This window comes from Herpailurus yagouaroundi, unplaced genomic scaffold (genome assembly GCF_014898765.1).
Source record: "Herpailurus yagouaroundi ecotype Mexico unplaced genomic scaffold, PumYag 67793, whole genome shotgun sequence".
NCBI lineage: Eukaryota > Metazoa > Chordata > Mammalia > Carnivora > Felidae > Herpailurus > Herpailurus yagouaroundi.
Genome location: NW_024420586.1, coordinates 17,906,685 through 17,921,985, shown reverse-complemented (window position 1 = coordinate 17,921,985; position 15,301 = coordinate 17,906,685). Strand labels below are relative to the sequence as shown.

General features: G+C 48.7%; 1 non-coding gene across 1 annotated transcript; it reads left to right on the top strand.

Moving 5' to 3' along the window:
• The first annotated feature begins 4,432 nt into the window (after positions 1-4,432).
• LOC121026195 (U6 spliceosomal RNA) lies at positions 4,433-4,534 on the top strand. The gene has a single exon (XR_005788297.1). It is a non-coding gene; the product is annotated as a U6 spliceosomal RNA (small nuclear RNA).
• The last annotated feature ends 10,767 nt before the right edge of the window (positions 4,535-15,301 follow it).

Here is a 15,301-nt window from a genome sequence, read left to right as displayed (position 1 = left end):
AGGAGGGCAGGAAGGCTAAGGATATGAACTTTGGAAGCAGAGGTTTCTTCTGACCGCAGCCTGGGTGGCGCTTAAAATCAAAGAAGTAAAGAGTTTCTGGTCTTCAGGCACACCCTAGGTCTACAATCCTAGAAGGAAAATCCTAAGAGTCGGCAATTAGCTCTTAGCAGCCTGGCTCTTCTCTACAGATTAATCTTGGTGGCGGGCGGGAGTCTGACCCTGAACGCATTTTGGAGGCAGCTATGAGGCTGGGTGATGGGCCCAGGGCTTAACTTCTGCCTGGGCCTCCTCGGCCCCCACTCTGCTGGATTTGCAAGGTCTATACAAGGGCTAATAATGTTCCCGACCAAAGGCTAATAATGTTCCAAAGGCTTCTCTGTCAAAGGGCGCGAGTGGGAGAAGGGCAGAGAGAGAGGGAGACACAGGATCCGAAACAGGCTCTGGGCTCCGAGCCGTCAGCACAGAGCCCGACGCGGGGCTCGAACCCACGGACCGCGAGATCGTGACCTGAGCCCAAGTAGGACGCTTAACCGACTGAGCCACCCAGGCGCCCCAAAGCGGGCATTTTAAAGATATACACATTTAAGCAAAGAATCGGCTTAAGACGACTCAGAAAGAAGCAAGGAAGCTTCCTGTCATGCCTTCCTTCTGCTGCCTCTCTCTTTCTCCATCCTTCACTTTATTCCTTCTTTCCATTCTCCCCGCCCTGGACCCTTCCTCCGGTCCAGTTGTGATGGCGACATAAGCCACCCCACCGTATTACATTTTGTTGCAATTCTCTGTTGATGTGCCTGTCGTCCTTCTTTAAGCAGGTCAGCTCAACCTGGGGCACCTGGGTGGCTCAGTCGGTAAAGCATCCGACGTGTGGTTCTTGGCTGCAGCCGCCATCTCACGGTTCGTGAGTTCGAGCCCCGCATCGGGCTCTGCACTGACAGTGCGGAGCCTGCTTGGGATTCTCTCTCCCTCTCTCTCTGTCTCTCTCTGTCTCTCTCTCTCTGTGCCCCTCCCCCACTCACGCTGTCTCTCTTTCTCTCTCAAAATAAAATAAATAAACTTAAAAAAGAATGATGGCCTAGCACATGCCACAACATGAACGATCCCTGAAAACATGATGCCGAGTGAGGAAGCCAGACATACACGAAACCCATTGAATTATACACTTTAAGTGAGTGAATTTTATGGCATCTGAGTTATATTTCAATAAAGATGTCAAAAAGAAACTTCTTGTTTGGCTGGGTCCCAAAGGCAAGCTTCCTTTAAAAGCGGGGACCGCTCGGGGCGCCTGGGTGGCGCAGTCGGTTAAGCGTCCGACTTCAGCCAGGTCACGATCTCGCGGTCCGTGAGTTCGAGCCCCGCGTCGGGCTCTGAGCTGATGGCTCAGAGCCTGGAGCCTGTTTCCGATTCTGTGTCTCCCTCTCTCTCTGCCCCTCCCCCGTTCATGCTCTGTCTCTCTCTGTCCCAAAAATAAATAAACGTTGAAAAAAAAATTAAAAAAAAAAAAAAAAGCGGGGACCGCTCAGAAGCTGTATTCCTCTTTCCGACCTACCCCGGCAAATCCCAATTGTCACTCTCCTCGCATTCTTTTTGCTCCAAGTGAGTAACTGAGGCCAGCCTGTGTTCAAAGAGGCTTGGATCGGGCTCCATCTTTTGTGGGAAGGGTGTCAAAGAACTTGGAGGCATGTTTGTTGGTTTTTTTTTTTTTTTCCTCTCTCTGAAGTTTATTTATCTGCTTTGAGAAAGAGAGAGAGCTGGAGACGGGCGTAGAGAGATGGAGAGAGACACAGCCCCAAGCAGGTTCCGTGCCGTCAGCACAGAGACCGACGCGGGGCTCCAGCTCACGAACTGCAAGGCAGTGACCCTCAGCGGAAATCCAGAGTCCGATGCTTAACTGACTGAGCCACCCAGGCACCCTGGAGGCATGTTTTATTTTTTTTTTTTAATTTTTTTTAAATGTTTATTTATTTTTGAGACAGAGAGAGACAGAGCATGAGCAGGGGAGGGGCAGAGGGAGAGGGAGACACAGAATCCGAAACGGGCTCCAGGCTCCGAGCTGTCAGCACAGAGCGCGACGCGGGGTTTGAACTCGCGAACTGTGAGATCATGACCTGAGCCGAAGTCGGACGCCCAACCGACGGAGCCACCCAGGCGCCCCTGGAGGCATGTTTTAAAGGCATCACACTTCCTCTGCCCCACATATGTTCCAAATCTTTCCAGGCGGGAAATCACCGAGGGGGTGTAAACCAAGGACCCCATTGACGTGCACGCCTGCCCTGAGGTTACCTGTGGACTGAACGGGGTCCTGTGGAAAGGGACCGACACTGCTCTGCGTCAGGCCATAGCCCTGAGGGGACGCTGGGTTGCCCGGCCCTCTGACTTTTCAGAAGCGAAGCCAGAAATCTGCGCTTTATGGGAACTCTCCCAATCGTTGGCTTAAAAAATTCTTTTAATTTAAAAAATTTAAATTTTTTATTATACAAATGAACTGCAGGCCCACGGGGAGGGGGGAGGCAAGGTTTCGGGGAATATGCTTTCGACTTTCTTTTTCTGTGCGTGTATCTGTTTTGTTTTGTTTTGTTCTCCATCTGCTTTATAAGCAGCTTTTATTATTTTTATTTTTTTATTAGTTTACTTGTTAATGTTTATTTTTGAGAGAGAGAGAGACAGAGCACAAACGGGGGAGGGGCAGAGAGAGAGGGAGACACAGAAAATCGAAGCAGCCTCCAGGCTCTGAGCTGTCAGCGCAAACTCCGATGTGGGGCTCGAATTCTTGAACCGTGAGATCATGGTCTGAGCCGAAGTCGGACGCTTAACCGACGGAGCCACCCGAGGGCCCCTATAAGCAGCTTTTATTTTATTTTATTTAATTTTTTAAATTTTTTTTTCAACGTTTACTTATTTTTGCGACAGAGAGAGACAAAGCATGAACGGGGGAGGGGCAGAGAGAGAGGGAGACACAGAATCGGAAACAGGCTCCAGGCTCTGAGCCATCAGCCCAGAGCCCGACGCGGGGCTCGAACTCACGGACCGTGAGATCGTGACCTGGCTGAAGTCGGACGCCTAACCGACTGTGCCACCCAGGCGCCCCTATAAGCAGCTTTTAAAACAATATATTGGAGGGGGGCCTGGGTGGCTCCGTCTCTTAAGCGTCCTACCTTTGGTTTCAACTCAGGTCATGATCTCTTCGTGAGTTCGAGCCCCACATGGACCTCCGTGCTGCTCTGCCCCTCCCCAGCTCTCTGTCTCTCTCTCAAAATAAATAAACTTAAAACTAAGGAAATAAAACAATATATTGTAAACACCTTTCGATGTGAATAAGTATACTTCCTTGTTAATATTTCTGATTGTTGACACGGCATGTTGCTGTGCTAGGATGCATTTAATCAGCACCCTGCTATATCAGTAAGGGATAGCTTTGGATTTGAGGGCCCAAACCAGAAGGGTGCACGACAACAACGGCAGCACATGAATAAAATAATAGTGGCTTTAATAAGATAGAAGTTGAAATCTCATTCACGTCGGGGAAGTCTAGAGGTAAGCAGTGCTGGGTTCCATATCATCTCTCTTGGCTCTGTCTCTCTCCCCACATTGCTCTTACCTCATGGTTCAATAATGCTGCCAGAGTGCCAGCCATCGTATCCACATTCCAGACAGCAGGAGGAAGGAAGGGACAAATCTTATGTCCCAGAAGTCATCTCCAACAGCTCCCTTTGTATCTCATCGATGAGAACTTAGGTATATGCTCACAGATAGCTGCAAAGGAAGCTGGAAATAATAGCCTTGGCTCTGGACATTCTGCACCCCTTTAGAAATCCTGGTGTCCAGAGGCCCCTGGGTGGCTCAGTCGGTTGGGCGTCTGACTTCGGCTCAGGTCATGATCTCACCGTCCATGGGTTCGAGCCCTGTGTTGGGCTCTGTGCTGACAGCTCGGAGCCTGGAGCCTGCTTTGGATTCTGTGTCTCCCTCTCTCTCTGCCCCTCCCCCGCTTGAGCTCTGTCTCCATCTCTCTCGAAGGTAAATAAACATTAAAAAATTTTAAAAAAGAAATCCTAGTGTGCAAACTGTGGCCTTTATTTTTTTTTTCTTTTTAAGTAAGCTCTATGCCCAACGTGGGGCTTGAACTCATGACCCCGAGATCAAGAGTTGAGTGCTCTACCGACTAAGCCAGCCAGGCGCCCCTAACCTGTGGCCTCTAAATACCATTTTCCCCCCGAAAAGAATCAGGACTTTTCCAGACCTGGGGTACAAGCTGAGTACCAGCTGAGTCTGGAACATCTTAAACTAGAAAGCGAGGAAACTTTCAAAGTTGATCATGGATTATGTGAAATAAAGCATCTCTCTTGTCAAGCAACTATTATTATAGCCTTTCTGTGCCACATAACCGACCCTAATCCTAACTGATATAGCAGTTTACCTTAAGAATGAGCCGCAGAATGCTTGCTTCGGCAGCCCATATACTAAAATTGGAGCAATGCAGAGATTAGTATGGTCCCTGCTCCAGGATGGCATGCAGGTTCCTGAAGCCTTCCACTTTGTTCAAAAATTTTTTTGGTGTTTATTTATTTTTGAGAGAGAGAGACACACACGCAGAATGTGAAGCAGGCTCCAGGCTCCGAGCTGTCAGCACGGAGCCCGATGCGGGGCTCGAACCCGTGAACTGTGCGATCATGACCCGAGCCGAGGTCGGATGCCCAACCGGCTGAGCCACCCAGGAGCCCCCCGTTTTGTTTCAGAAGGCAGCTGCACTTGTAGCCCGCAGAACATAACATATAGAGAAGTTGAATCACTGTGTTGTACACCTGAAACAAATGTAACATTATTACATTACTCAATGCTAAATGCATGGTACCTGCTGTAAGGATTCCTATTATTTGCCCAAGTACCTCAAACTCAAAACTGTTCAACATTGACCTTGTGATCGCACTTCCTCAAGGGCTCCTCCTCCAGGGTTCCCCATCTGATAAGTGGCTGCATCACCTTCCCAGCTGTCCACACCATGAACCAGGGCGTGGTCCTCTCCCAGGATCAGTCCAACCAATGGCCAACTCTCCCTCCCTCCTAAACACCCCCACTTTTGTCTCTTCTGGCCACCCGTACAGCTCCCCTCCCCCACTCTCATTCAGTCCCTATCCACCCTGCTTCCTGAGAGTCCTTTGCAAAGGCCCATCCCCTCCAGTCCCTCCTGCTCTTGACTTTCTAGAACTTTCTATGGTTTTTATAGAGAAGTGGGCCCTAAGGCTTGCATGGTTCAGCTCTTGCCTAGGTCTCCTCACTCATCTTGGTCCTCCTTCTCTCCTTTCACACATGCAGTTCCCTCTGCCTGGAAACACTCCCTCCCCCCATCCCCCACTCTGGTGGCATTTGAAGGATCAGCTTGAGTTCACTTTTCCAAGGAAGCTGTATCCGATTCCTCTCTCCCTTTTCAAAAACTCTTTGGCCCAGCACATATTTCTTTTCTTTTTTCTTTTTTTTTAAAGATTTTATTATTTTATTTTATTTTTTTTTTAATTTTTTTTTTAACGTTTATTTATTTTTTTGGGACAGAGAGAGACAGAGCATGAACGGGGGAGGGGCAGCGAGAGAGGGAGACACAGAATCGGAAACAGGCTCCAGGCTCTGAGCCATCAGCCCAGAGCCCGACGCGGGGCTCGAACTCACGGACCGCGAGATCGTGACCTGGCTGAAGTCGGACGCTTAACCGACTGCGCCACCCAGGCGCCCCTAAAGATTTTATTTTTTAAGCAATCTCTACACCCAATGTGGGGCTTGAACTTGCAACCACGAGGTCAAGAGTCACACACTCCACTGACTGAGCCAACCAGGCACACTCCATTACTTTTTTTTTTTTTAACGTTTATTTATTTATTTTGAGAGAGAGCAAGCGAGCAGAGGAGGTGCAGAGAAAGGGAGGGAGAGAATCCCAAGCGGGCTTTGCACCCTCGTGGCAGATCCCGATGCGGGGCTCAAACCCACAAACAATGCCATCATGACCTGAGCCGAAATCAAGAGTCAGGCGCTCAACCAACTGAGCCACTCAGGTGTCACCCCCCTCCATTTCTTTGTAAATAACAATCATGCACATGATTACATGGAAACATATGTGGTTGTGCGTTTATGATCTGTCCACCCTGTCAGACCGGAAGCCCTGGGAAGGCAGCAAGGGCATGGTCTCTTTCGTGGTGTTTCTATTGCCCCAGTAGCACACAATCAACGTTCGTGTCAAACTGTTGTATTGAGATGTAACACACAAGAAAGTACACAATCAGGGGCGCCTGGGTGGCTCAGTCGGTTGAGGTGCCAACTTCAGCTCAGGTCATGATCTCACGGCTCGTGGGTTCGAGCCCCGTGGCGGGCTCTGGGCTGGCAGCTCAGAGCCTGGAGCCTGCTTTGGATTCTGTCTCTGCCCCTCCCCCGCTCTTTCTCTCTCAAATATAAATAAACATTAAAACAATTTTTTTTTTAAGTACACACATCGCAAATGTACGCATTGATGAGTACATGGGTTTTCACAAACTGAACATACCCATGTAACCAACAGTCAGAGGAAACAGAACATAGCTAGCTAGCCCCCCCCCCCCCCCCCCCCCCCCCCCCCCCGAGAAGGCACCTTGTGCCCCCTTCCAGTTGCGTCCCCAGCAGGGACAACCCCCAGCTTGTTGACCGCCAAGATAGATTAGCTGGCGCGGTTTTTCTACTGTATGAAATGGAAGCAGGCTGTGTGTATTCTTCTGCGTTCGGCTTCTCTTGCTCGTCGTGCGATTTGTGAGATCTGCCCACGTGGTTCTGCGTGGTTGTAGCTTGTTCTGTCCCCGTGTTCTGTAGTGTTCCATTCTGTGGACAGTCCACAACTTACCGATCCATTGGCGTGGTGACAGTTGCCTTATAACAAAAAAGAAAGACACAGAAAGAAAGAAAAGAAGGAAGGATGGAAGGAAAGAAGGAAGGAAGGAGAATTGTCTGAGTTCGGGCTGTTGTTACAGAACGCCATGCACTGGGGGGGCTTATAAACAGACATTTAATGCTCCCAGATCCGGCCGATCCTGTGTCTGGTGAGGACCCACTTCCTGGTTCTTGTCACTGTGTCCTTACAAAGTGGAAGGGACCAGGGCACTCAAGGAGGCCTCTTTTACGAGGCATTAATCCTTTACTAGAAGGTTCCACCCTCGGGACCTAATCACTGCCCCAAGACTCACCTCCCCATGCCAGCACCTTGGGGGTTAGGTTTTAGCATATGAATTTGGTGGGAGGGGTGTTGCCCGAAGGAAGGGGCAAGCATTCAGTCCATTGTGGAGGCAAAGAAGGTTAACCAAGGTTTAGTCATTGTTCCCGGTTACAATACAAATATTGCCTGTTGTTGTGAACAAGCCCTCTAAAGCCTGCCCTCAAAAGCAACAGTTTGTGGCTCAGTTGTGGGGGCCACTAATACACAGAGCAGAGCCTAATGGTCGGACAGAACAGTCCCAACTTAATCCGTTATTTGAAAAAGAGGTTCTTTCACATACATGGAGGTAACTGTGACGGTCCAAAAAAAAAAAAAAATTGTAGCAGGCTGCTGGGGTACAGGATAAAGGGGGGCGGGGGGAGGGCGTGGGGCGCCGGTCTGGCTCCGTCGGAAGAGCGTGTGACTCTTGAGCTTGGGGTCGTGAGTTTGAGCCCCATGGCGGGTGTGGAGATTACTTAAATAAATACTTACACTTGAAAATTAAAAAAAAAAAAAAAGGAATAAAGGGGACATAATGTTGTATGACTCTGGCAGCTAGGTCACAAGGCTCTGTGACATATGGTTACTCTGTCTGTCACTTCCATCCACCCATCGACCAGGCGTGTTGTGCGCTACCCTATGGAAAGGCCCGTGTGGTGAATGAGGGAGGCCTTTGGCCACCTCTAGTGAGGAACATATGTGCCTGCCAACGATGTGTGACATTCCAGCCCTTTTAGTCCTGCTGCCTGCCTCCCATCTAGCACTGGCCGCCTAAAAGTTTGAGGTAGTTATAAAAAGTGTTTGGGGACCTTCTCTCTCTCTCTTTAATATTGATTGATTTTGAGAGAAAGAGAGAGGTCAGGGGAGGGCAGAGAGAGAGGGAGAGACAGAATCCCGAGGAGGTTCCGGACTGTCAGCGCAGAGCCCAACTCAGGCCTTGATCTCACAGTCCAGGAGCCCGAAACTGAGCTGAAATCAAGAGCCCGAGGCTTAACCGATTGGGTCATCCAGGCGCCCGGGGACTTTCTTAGGAAAACAGGGCATCATTTTGCATTTGGCCATATAGGATGTTTGATTCATTGACTGGATGGATGAGTGGATGGGTAGATGGGTGAATGAATGAATCTGGGCTTCAGAAAGGAGAAACTGGGGGGTGGCTGGCTGGCTCAGTCGGTTGAGTGTCCAAATCTTCGCTTTGGCTCAGGTCTTTGGAAGAAGGATTTGAGGAGGAACAGCCCGATGGCTCTTCTGAGGCCAATGAAGGCAATATCCCAGTGGTCTCATCATAAGAAAAGAACCATTTTGTAACTGTCTATGGACAGAAGGAGGATGTTTATAAGTCAGAGGGACATTTTGGAGCAGAGGTTCTCCATTATGGACCCCCATGCCCTTCTGATAAAGCTTATGAACCCCTTCTCGGCCGAGTGTTTTATAACCGACACGATAAAACAATACAATTACAGAGGAAACCAGGTATATTGAAAAATGTTATCAAAACGCCCAAACCGCACAAATTTGTGCTACCGTCGATGTGACCACAAATTCTTTGACACTTCCCTCCCGGAGAGAAGGAGTCTGTGTTCCCGCCCCACGTAACTCGGCTGACCTTAGTAAGAGATTTGCTTGAGCAACGGAACATGGCAGAAGGCACATCCTGGAACTTTTTCTTTTAAGTGAAGTGCAGTTGGCGTATAACATTCTGTTCCTTTCAGATGTACAACACAGTGATGTGATCTTGGTATATTGTGAAACGGTCACGATAATAAGTCTAGGTAACCTACGTCACCGTAGACAGGTACAAAATTGTTCTTTTCTTGTGATGAGAGCTTTTAAGGTTTACTCTTGGCAACTTTCAAATATGCAACATAGCATTCTAAACTACTGTGGCCCTGCTGTACATGACATCTCCATGACTTATTTATTTCGTAAAGGGAAGTGTGTATCTTGTGACTCCCTTCACCCATGCGGCCCCGCTCAACATTCTGGAATTTTTTTTTTTTAATGTGTATTTATTTTTGAGAGGGAGACAGAGCATGAGCGGGGGAGGGGCAGAGAGAGAGGGAGACACAGAATCCGAAACAGGCTCCAGGCTCTGAGCCGTCAGCCCAGAGCCCGACGCGGGGCTGGAACTCACGGACCGGGAGATCGTGACCTGAGCTGAAGTCGGACGCTTAACCCATTGAACCACCCAAGCGTCCCTCAACATTCTGGAAATTCTAACGCTGGGTCAGAAGAAGCCAGGCAGCTTCTTCCTTATTCTCTGTAGCACTCTTTATTTATTTATTTGTTTGTTTGTTTGTTTGTTTAGAGAGACGGAGGGGCAGAGAGAGAGGCTGCCATGATGGAGGCACAGACAGATGCCCAAGGAGCCCCGGTCATTTGGATCATCCCATCTGAGGCCTCCAGGACGTTGCCTGGAATAGAGAGACAGAACAGCTCGCCACGCCTTGTCCAGACTACAGGTTCAAGAGGAAAAGAAATGATGGTTGCTGTTTGCAGCCATTAAATTTGGAGCCAGTTTGGGGCGCCTGGGTGGCTCAGCCGGATGGGCGTCCAACTTTGGCTCGGGTCATGATCTTGTGTCGTGAGTTCACGTCCCGCGTCGGGCTCTGTGCTGACAGCTCGGAGCCTGGAGCCTGCTTCGGATTCTGGGTCTCCTCCTCTCTCTGCCCCTCCCCTGCTCGTGCACTGTCTCTCAATAATAAATGTTAAAAAAAAAAAATGTTACGGGGGGCGCCTGGGTGGCTCAGTCGGTTAAGCGTCCGACTTCAGCCCGGGTCACGATCTCGCGGTTCGGGAGTTCGAGCCCCGCGTCGGGCTCTGGGCTGATGGCTCAGAGCCTGGAGCCTGCTTCCGATTCTGTGTCTCCCTCTCTCTCTGCCCCTCCCCCGTTCATGCTCTGTCTCTCTCTGTCTCAAAAATAAATAAAACGTTAAAAAAAAAATTAAAAAAAATGTTACGTAGCAAAGATAACCAGACCACTAACTGATGTGCCTCTTTAATTAGGAATTAAATAACAAGATCTAGCAGCAGGTCTAACAAATACCATAATTTTGAGTTAGCAATGAGTGTCATCAATATACTGAGGTCGTGGCACCAACTGTCATACGATAAGAAAATATCGGTGATTTTGATTGGTGACCAAGTCGCTGGTGCACGGCCGAAGGAAAGGCTCCCTTTCATTTCAAGGCTAATGAAAAGAAAAATAAAAAGATGTCCCAGCCAAGTTCACAAGTCCCCCAAATTCCAGCTGCAGAGCCCGAGCGAAGAAGCCCTAGTTTAGAGAGAAATCGGGGCATCCCTTTGATGGCCAATTCTGTCCTTCTTAAGGATTCAGTGAAGTTGCTTTTAGAGACAGCTGAGCAGACTATATTTTTAAATGTGTTCCATCGGAAGCTTTAAAAATACCCCTTTTCGGGGCGCCTGGGTGGCGCAGTCGGTTAAGCGTCCGACTTCAGCCAGGTCACGATCTCGCGGTCCGTGAGTTCGAGCCCCGCGTCGGGCTCTGGGCTGATGGCTCAGAGCCTGGAGCCTGTTTCCGATTCTGTGTCTCCCTCTCTCTCTGCCCCTCCCCCGTTCATGCTCTGTCTCTCTCTGTCCCAAAAATAAATAAACGTTGAAAAAAAAAAATTTTTTTAAAATACCCCTTTTCGTTCTTCTCCCTTCCTCGATTTTCTTCTACCACAGCCCTTGCTGTCCCTTAGCGCTCTCCCCTCCCCTCCACCCTCAGAGCCCAGTGGGTCAGGCCCCGGAGCCCCTGGCCTGGACCACACGGAAGTTTCTTTCAGTCTTCAGTCATGCCTGTTGCCCCCCCCCCCCCACTCACTTCCCGGTTCCCGAGGAAGCTTCCTAGAACACAAATGCAATCCCATCCCTTCCAGATCCCAAGTCGACTGTGTGAGAGAGGGGGAAACAAGTTTCCATGACAAAAACATTCCAGAAGCAGGCCTGTCTCCTGGCCGCTGTTACTTTGCCAGTGTCATAGGATAAGCTCCCCGGTGCTCACGCTGGTCCCAGCCTCGCTGGGTTTGCTTTTTGTATTTCTACCCTCTGCGAACGCTTTCTGCGTTCATCCCCAAGGCTGGCACGGACTGACCTGGGAAGACGAGGCCGGCATCACCTTCTCCAGGAAGCTTCCCTGAAGCTCCCGCCCTGAGCTGGATTAACCAATTCTTCTATGGAAGGATGGAGTTTTTCTCTTACACATTCTATCAGAGGACAGCACACACACAGCAAAGCGCATGTATCGTAAGTGTATCACTCAGTGGGTTTTTAAAATCATTTTTAAAGCTTTATTTATTTTGAGAGAGAGAGAGAGAGAGAGTGCAAGCACTAGGGGGGGAGGGGCAGAGAGAGAGAATCCCAAGGAGGCTCCACACTGTCAGCGCAGCGGGTTGACTCAGGGCTCAACCTCACAAAGGGTGACATCATGACCTAAGGGGAAATCAAGAGGCAGACGCTTAACCGACGGAGTCACCCAGGCGCCCCTATACTTTTGTACCGGTGTATTACATTGTTTTAAATGTTTTTAATTTTGAGAGAGGGAGAGTGTGTGTGTGTGTGTGGGGGGGGAATGGACAGAGAGAGAGAGAGAGAAAGAGAGAAATAGAGAGAGAGAGGATCCGAAGCAGGCTCCACACTGACACCAGCAAGCTCGATGCGGGGATTTGAACCCACGAACCGCGAGATCATGACCTGAGCCGAAGTCCGATGCTTAACCGACTGAGCCACCCAAGTGCCCGCCCCTACATTTTTTTCCTTTTTCTTTTCTTTCTTTTTTTTTTTTTTACAGATTTACTCAAATCTTTTTTTTTAAAATTTTTTTTAACATTTATTTATTTTTGAGACAGAGAGAGATAGAGCATGAACGGGGGGAGGGGCAGAGAGAGAAAGAGGGAGACACAGAATCGGAAGCAGGCTCCAGGCTCTGAGCCATCAACCCAGAGCCCGATGCGGGGCTCGAACTCACGGACCGCGAGATCGTGACCTGAGCTGAAGTCGGACGCTTAACCGACTGAGCCACCCAGGCGCCCCTGGATTTACTCAAATCGTTTGAGGACGACTGTGAAATACACACTCGCGCGCGTGCACACACACAGATTCTTTTTTCCCATCTAAGCTCACAGAAAGGAGTGGGACACAGTAATTTGACTATGTGATGGTTTACCTACTCCTTTTGAGAAGGAGAGTCTTAGCGACACTACCAAGTCCCCGTCCCTGGGACAGGAAGCACCCTGAGTCATTTAGGTCACCCTTCAAATGTTTTATCCTTTCAGTTGTTGAAAAATACCACATGCACATAGAAAAGAAGTTCTTTTATCTTTCAACAGCACTTTGGGGCATACCTATAGGAGATTCGCTCCTCTAGAACTTAGTCATCTTGTTTTTGCTTTTCACACTTTTGGTGGCTTCTTATAGGGTATGAATGTGTGTTTCGTCTCATTTTGACTCTGTCTCCAAGAATGGTTCCTCTCTGTAAGTTAAAATGGTAATGAATTCTTACAAAGATCTGACTTTCAACTGCAAAGTGATCAAAGGACTATTTAAAACTGTTTTACTTCTTCTGCTAGTTTCTCATCCCTAATGTTATTGCCGGAAACATGTGATGTAGGTCACATTCCTCATGGCTTTCTGCAAAGGGTTCTCGGGTTTGAGAGAAATGGGTGGGTGTCTTCCTTTGGGGTTACAAGAGGCACATCCACCCATCTAGGCACAACAGAAATGTGTTTCGCGGTATCAGAATGGTTTAGAGCTTCGTCCGAATGCAGGACTGACTCATGTATTAGTTATCTATCGCTGCATAACAAACCACCCCACAATTTCGTGGCTTAACACAACAAACAGTTGTTATCTCAGACTTTCCGTGGGTCAGGAATGCAGGAGCAGCTTAGCCGAATGCTTGTGGCTCCGGGACTCTCACGAGGTTGCAGTCCAGATGGTGGGGGGGGGGGGGGGCTGCAGTCATCTGAGGGTTCTGCCGGGGCTGAAGACCTTCTCCCGAGGTGGCTCATTCCCACGGTTGTTGGCAGGAGACCTCGGCACTTTGACACACGGCTCGGTCCATAGGGCTGCTCGAATGTGCCCGGGATGTGGCAGCTGGCTTCCCCCAGATAGCAACCAGGAAGCCACAATGCCTTGTATATCCTACTCAGGGATGTCACATACAGTCACTTCTGTCGCATTCTATCCATCAGAAGTGAGTCACTGAGTACCGCCCACAACTATAGGAAGGAAAAATCGGGCTCCACCCTTTGAAGGGAGGAGTATCAAGGAACTTGTGGACATATTTAAAAACCACCACAGGCGGTAAATAAGTTAATTGAATCCAATCGAGCGTTGAGGCAACATGGGCGGTAACCATGTACTTCCCTCTCCTCCAATCAAATGACAGAGTGTTAGGACAGAAGCAGCGTGGGATTTACCTTGAACTTGGAACCCGAGGTTGGGAAAATAAGCCTTGGAGGCTTCGGTTGTCATAGTAACTATAAACAGGATTAACCGGGCTCTGTTGGGGTCTGTCTGGGGTGTAAGCAAATTCTCCCTGGAGCTTTGTAGGGCCCGTACCCTGCATCCCGGCCTCCGATTTCTAGCTGGCCACAAATATTATCTATATAGCATGAGGAACCGTCGACCAACGTCAAAGATTCCCAAGAAGGCAGAATCAGGACTCTCATACAAATGTAAAATGAAGTCGTGTCCAAGATCTTATGTAACTCATTAGTTAAATGAAGGAATGGGCGAGATATTCCAACCCATTTAAAGGCAAATTTCAAGAACAGAAACATGTATAGATAGGGAATACTGAAATACGTTTGCAAATGGCTGCAAACCCGGCTTTTGGGGTGGGGGTGGGGGTGGTCCCTTTCCTAGGTGGGAAGTTTCTGTGCTCATTTGTAGGCGAGAAGGCAAGTATTCACAGTGTTATTAAGTCTCCGCACCTTCTTCAGTTGTAAAATAGCCTGGTCGGAGACAAAGGGTCATATCCCAGTAGGTTTCGACAACCCCACCCACCTCCCTAGGCTCCATTCCAGTGAAAGAATAGCCAGTAATCTCTTGCTTCCTCCAAACCCTTAAATTTGTCTTTACATCGAGTAACCTCAACACCCTTGAGAGGCCCAAACAGGGTCCCCAGAGGGAGTTCTCTTAACCTTGGGAAGGTTGAGAATGAACAGGGGTTAGATTAAATCAACCGAACGTACTGTAGTAATATTTGGGTGTTAAGTTCAGGAACAATCCGCGTGTGCCATTTACCTCGTAATGTTTATGTAAACTTGGGAGTTAGTAAAGAATTCGCCTTATGATTCCAACTTGAAATTGTACAATAGACTTTAGGCCAGCAGTTTTCAGGGAGAGAGAATTCAGATTTGACTCGTTAAGCAGAGTGGCAATTGTTTAAGACAACTGGAGCTTCGCGGGGCACCTGGGTGGCTCGGTCGGTTGAGCATCTCACTTTGGCTCAGGTCATGATCTCACAGTCGGTGGGTTCGAGCCCCGCGTCGGTTGGCGAGCCTTGCTGGCAGCTCAGAGCCTGGAGCCTGCTTCGGATTCTGTGGCTCCCTCTCTCTCTGCCCCTCCCCTGCTCGTCCTCTGTGTTTCAACAACAATTAAATGTTAAAAAAAAAAAATTTTTTTTTTTAAGACAAGTGGAGCTTCACTATATTTACAAATGTAATTGGTTTGATTTATAAATGTTTGAGTCTTCAGGGAGGTTTTCGTTTATGAGGGTCCTAACTGTCCATTCAAGTATCTGAATGCCTGAAAAGACGATAAAAACAAGCTCTCTCTCTATATATAATTTTATTTTCAATTTTTTTTTTCAATGTTTATTTATTTTTGGGACAGAGAGAGACAGAGCATGAACGGGGGAGGGGCAGAGAGAGAGGGAGACACAGAATCGGAAACAGGCTCCAGGCTCTGAGCCATCAGCCCAGAGCCCGACGCGGGGCTCAAACTCATGGACCGCGAGAGCGTGACCTGGCTGTAGTCGGACGCTTAACCGACTGCGCCACCCAGGCGCCCCTGAAATAGTTTTTTTTTTTTTTAATTTTTTTTTTTTTCAACGTTTATTTATTTTTGGGACAGTGAGAGACAGAGCATGAAGGG